Source organism: Cariama cristata, unplaced genomic scaffold (genome assembly GCF_000690535.1).
Source record: "Cariama cristata isolate BGI_N322 unplaced genomic scaffold, ASM69053v1 scaffold19188, whole genome shotgun sequence".
Taxonomy (NCBI): Eukaryota; Metazoa; Chordata; class Aves; order Cariamiformes; family Cariamidae; genus Cariama; species Cariama cristata.
Window position 1 is genome coordinate 64296 of NW_009629627.1, and position 6056 is coordinate 70351.

The following is a 6056-nucleotide window of genomic DNA, read 5'->3' on the forward strand; positions in this document are numbered from 1 at the left end:
TTTCAAAATTACTTATGCAGGATTAATCCAGTTCAATGAATGCATCTTGCGTTGATTAATAAAGCAAACCTGAATTGCAAAGTAAAACGAGAGGAGACTTCTGGTGCTGATATATTTGTGTATTTCTGAAGCTAGAGAGAAATGCGCGCTTGCGAGAGATGTGGTCAACCAGTGTAAACAGAGATTGAATACAAATAGTGATTTTCTAATTGTCTGTTTTCTCCCTGCAGCAGAAAACTACCTTTGTGTCATTGATCCTTTCTTGAAGAACACAGGTACTATGTTACCTGCCACAATATTGAATGAGAACAGGGCATCTAACACGATTGTACAATGACTCCAATTAGCATCCAGATGACATCTACAGCCTTACCTAGCAAAGAAAAGCAAAACTGGAGCTACTTTCTGCTGATTTTCTTGCCACACAGAGTAGAAATTTTGGTCAAGTGACATTAGCTTTTGTGACCTGCTGCCCTTGAATTTAATTGGGCTTCAAGGTGAACAGATACAGGGAGCCTATTTAGAAAGCAAAAATAAGGGAAGGAGATTTAAACAAATGTAGCATTTTCCCAAATTTTTCTTCAGCATCCACACACACAAAAAAATCAATTGAATCTATTTAAAGTGGTCTCATCACTTAATCTAAAAACCTATTCTTCAGTTTGGAGAACTACCTTCAAACACTGCAGTGTTTTCAAAAGAAATATTTATTAATGGTTGAGGTATTTTGCAAAATACCTTTAAAATCCTTATGGTTTTATCTTTAAGAAATGGTTCCTCATATCACCCTTAAACATCTTCCAGAAAACCATGCTGGAAGGATCGTATTTGTAAAGCTTGCTTAGTATCTCGGTATCTTGTGTGGTATTCAGTTCCTGATTCTTTGCAAACTCATTTCCATTTTTGTTTGCATTTGTGCAGAACAATTCCATTTTCAAAAAATTTTGGCTGATCAAGAATATTTTGTATGAATGGAGTAAGTGAACTTTAAACAGACTTCACTGTGAATAGTGAATACCGAGACTGACGACCCATTTCATAAACAGAAAAATTGTTGCTTCCTGTGTATTTAGGGGTTTTGAGAAAGGTGTATAAACACGTACACATTCGCACCTGAAAAATGTCAAGTTCACAGGCCATAGCAGAGACTGCTGTGCCGTTGTTTTTGCTAAAACTGTAATCTCGGTAACAGCACTGAAATTTGGATGCTTTTCCTTAAAACCCACCTCTTTAACTGCAAAGATGCCATTAGTCACAGCAGGGAGCATAACCAGAAGGAGGATGTCTGTAACTATAGCAAGAGAGCGCATTAAACTGTAGGTCAAAATCACGACTGACTGATTACCTCCAGGGTGAAAGTAAATCTTCAGAGTTGCCGGAGTGATAGGGAACAGGACTGAGTGGGGCTTGCTGAGGTCAGTCCCTGCTTCCCCCAGGCCACGGCGGGGTCAGCGATGCCCAGAGCTCTCCCAGCAGACGTTTGCTGACTCACCTGACCTTCGTAGCCATGTGTGACGGGATGTAGTCACCATCATCATTAGAAAATGGTTCCTGAAAAGGCTTCCTAATGTCTAGCTCAAATGTCTCATTAGTTTAAAGAGATGATTCCAGGAAGAACTTGAAAGAGAAAACAAATATTTTCCAAAAAATTTAAGTCCACAATTAAATCATCTAAAACTTTCACAAATGACAGAACCTTCAAAGCTGCTTTTCCTTCTCCTGCTCTCGGCGGATAAGGAGAACTGTTTATTCCCACTCTTCTTGCAGCAGCTTTTTTTTGCAAACCCAAAGACTAACAGTCTTCACTTTTCTCTAGGTCTGTGACTCAGTCTCTCCTTCCTTACTATAGATTTTACATCTACCAGCAGTCTGATTTTTCCCTTTTTAGCTGATCTCCAGCTGGCCCACATCTTCAGCTGCGCATTGACCAGTGCAGAGAAGACCAGAAGATTTCCATCTGACTTGCAGTAACGCAGTCCAAGGTCGCAATGGACTGAAACTTTGCGATGAGGTCTTTCCATCCCTAGTAAGCTTCCCCGTAACTTTCCAAGGTCAGACCTGATCAGACTGGTATTTTGGTACTATTCAAGATAAAATACTGACTTTTTAACAGCACTTCCACTGAAGATGAGGATGAAAGCCATAATCTGGCTGTGCAGGATTCAGGTGCAGAGTCCAATCCAATAAGCTTTAGTGAATGGAGTTTACATACAGAACTGCATAAAGATTAATTAACCTGCTGTAGGAAAGTGTGGCACTTTTATCAGTGGCTGGGCACTCAGAAAAAAATACCGTTGTCTTTTAAGCTCTTTTACTTCTTTTAGTGGAATAAAATGAAAGAAGTTTGTGAAGAATTATGCCTGGCACACCACCACCTCTTGCGAATTATTCTCCAAGCATTCACTTTTGCCATGATGTATTCCACTGGTTTCAAGAGCTACTGAGCACTGGCAGTACCTGAAATGAAAAGATAACAACATTTCTCTATTTTGACTAGCACAAGCGTGTCACGCTCTGGGTTCCCTCCTCTTGTTTTTAGACAGTGGCTCGAGGCAGAACAATTTTCATAGCTATTCATGCTTCCAATCACAAAACCACCATCTTTCCTGTTTGTCCTGTGACAAATGTCATTGGACATCAACTTCAGTTGATTCCAGCGTGGTTACTTATTCTGAGCGCATTTACCATCTCTGTGTCCATCTCTGGCCCTGTAGTTCAGAGTTTAATCTGAAAATCTTTTGTTGCAATCCTTAGCGATACTGGATGCGGTTACTGAGTCTTTGCATTCAGAGTTGCAGTAACACTGGCCATTCCTCTTACAGTGGGGAAAAAAAATACAGAGTTGTAGCCTCAGCCTGCAAAATAAATTGTATATTAGACTCCAGGGACTGTCACTGTGCCCTCGCCCCGGCCCTGTTTTGGGTGAAGCAGTGAAAGTACACTGTTTTAGGGAATTAAGTGTGCAAACATTATAGGACCCAGCTGCAGAACAGAATCCTTACCCGCGTACTTCACTGGAGGACAGTTACTGATAGCTATGGAGAGGACTCACAAAGTAATTTTTTAGACCTGGAACAACAGTTAATAGATGAGAAAAAGTCTTCATTCTGTACTCATTGGTTCCAATTAGAGGATGAACTGTCCTCTATTTTCCAAAGCATGTTTAATTTTGAATGGGTTTCTCATGGACGGTGGGCTACCATGGGCAAATCTCATTTTGACAAGTACTAATTATGGACAACGCAGTGGCAGACTGTAATCTCTGTCATGAGAGCTATCAACAGGGATGCAGCGAAGGCTTTAACAGTGGGTGGCAGTACTCTGGGTCAAATTAATCACCACCATAATGACAATGAAATCAGTAGAGCTTTGGGATGTTAAGTTTGATAAAAGAAGCCATTCTGTTCTCTGTCTGGCTATTTACATTGCAGCCTGGCCTCAGCTTGAGCTAATCCTTTGTCATGGTGTTCAGGGCCGGCTTTTATTGGCACGGAGGAGAAAGAACAAAGAGCAGCCCCCCTTGCAGAAGCAACGTTTTCATGTCCAGATCTGAGCTGCTGCAAGTGGATTACCTAAGTGTGAAGCAGACAGCCCCAGATTTGCACAGGCTGCTGTTTTGAGGCATGTGAAAAGACTCAAAAATATAAGTGGAATTTTTGGGTGATGCCACCTCGGAAGTGCTGATGTGCGTGAAGTCAGGTCTATTTGGCTTTGGCTTTTGTCAAAGAGCTTTAGGAAAGTCTGTTCTACCTCCTTTGCCTCCTTTCGCCGTGGCCACAGGGCTTGAGGTCTGAACAAGTACCCTGTTAAGAGCACGATGTAGGCAACTGCCAGACGAAGAGACACACAGTGCGTGCAGACACAGCTAAAAAAAAGAAATTTCCAGGAATAACCAGGTGAGCCGCTTCTGCATGCAATGAAGCTACACTAAACTATGCCAAATTTTAGCTGAAGTCAGCCCTGCCCTACAGCTATGGGCTTGATCACCAAGAGTGCTTCATAGTGCTTTATTCTGCTTTAGATACGTTTCATGCTCTGCTGCTAATGGCTGTTTCGGTAATACTGAGTCTCGGAACAGTTCTCTGCACCCGTACCAATGCACAAGCTCCCTCTGGCCCCGCAGAAAGGACGCGTGCAGGGGCTGGACAGGAGCTGCTGCCTTTCCTGATGGCTCCTCAGGCTGCACAACCAGGGCAGCAGGGCCCAAGGCACCATCCAGCGCATCCCAACAGGTTCCTGGGGACACAAACACAGCGACAGGCTTGTGTAAGTCTTGTGTACCACTGTGGCACAAACATGAAACACCTCCTCGTTTTGCCACGCAGGCCTCCCCCGTCCCCTGTCCTGCCCCACGCAGGGTTATCTCCCCATGTCCTCTGTGTCTTCTGACAACTTATCCACTACTGCTTTCATGAGGATGACGTAGCCCAGCTTTTTATCTGGGGCTACAATGGAGAATTTTCATTCCTACATCCACAGTCCCATATAATAAGAATCAAATGTAAAACAATGTCTTTCCATTTACCTATTTAGCACCAGACTGGGCACAAAAATATATACCTACCCTAAAATCCAAATAAACTGCCAACCATCCATTTTGGATCCATTTTGTAACTATGCAGAATAATCTAGTCGTTTATTAGAGTGGTTAAAGGAGATTTAGAGGGAGGAAAGAGCATGGTGACTTCCAAGGGAAGAGTGAGTGATTCAGTGCAAAAAGGGTAAATTTCATCTGCACATTCTTAACTGCGAGGACATTCTGCACATCTCAGGAGTGCACTAAGTGGTGCAGTAAACCAGTAAATTAGAAGAATGTAAATTCTTTAGTAGGAATTGCACGCAAGGGAAAAATGCTTCCTCATGCTCATATTTGTTTTCATGAAAATAATGTACACTCTTCCTAAAATCATACTGGTACAGAGTTGAGTAAGACATCAAAACCAGTAATAGATATTACACTGGACTAAGAAATGGCAGTGACACAATTATCTTCTGTGTTTCTGATGATCATTGCGATAAAGCGAGGAGCTGGCATATTTAGAGCCTGGCACTGAGTAGGGAGCCTTGTAGCTCCCTTCCCCTCTCACTCTGTCTGTCTTATTTATCTCTCATTAAACTAAATTGTATTCTTATTGGCTGACTGACCTCTGATATTGTTATTAATTGATTTATATAGTGCCTTTTGCAAGCCTCAAGGCACTTCAGAGAATTGCAAATATATATATATAGGGATCACTTCACCAATCATCTAAGTGCAGCCACCTTTGGGGTGAAACTGGTGACCATTGCACGGGCACTGGAAAGACTTTGGGTTAAAAAAGGCAGCAGAGTAGCGGAGCCAGCACTTCGAGCAGTCCTACTGCCAAGCAGCTGCCTTGAAATCAGACTGGAAAGGTTGAAAATCTTTAAGAAAAAAGGCTAGTTCTGGCAAATGATGAGTTGACAGAGCACCTTCAAAAACAAGCATGAGGCAGAATATTTTCACGGTGAGTTCAGTGCTTAAGGGTAGTTGTGGTAAGGCCTGTATTTTTTCACGAGGTCCTGATGACCACAGAACCCCCCCAGGCATCATTCCCCCAAAAATCCACGGAGACGTGGATTTCGTCCCCAGCAGCGTGCATCGGCAAGCCCCGCGGTGCCCAAAGGACTGCTGGAGGTGCTGGCACAAGCAAACACCACGTACAGCCGCGATTGTTGAGCAACTATGAGGAGCCAGACCCAGAGCTTCCTCCTCTCACCACGTCAGGCACTTGAGAAGCTGACAGGGATTTCAGGCCGGAGACTGGGGCCGCCCGGCTGTGTCTGAGCCGTGTTGAGCTCAGGACCCAAAGTATCCCAGGCAGCGTGCGATGGCTGCTAGCACCACTTCTGCGTTTCCCTGATGCCTACACTGTTATGAGTGATGAAGAGAAAAAGGTTAAAACAGGCTAACACACACATAGTGAGTGGCCACCAAGAAAGGAAGGGATTGCACGCACCAAAAAATGGCGCAGATCTTCTCCACAGAAAGGCACCTGGCCCTCCTTTCCTCACCTTCGGCGGTGACTTCCAGCACC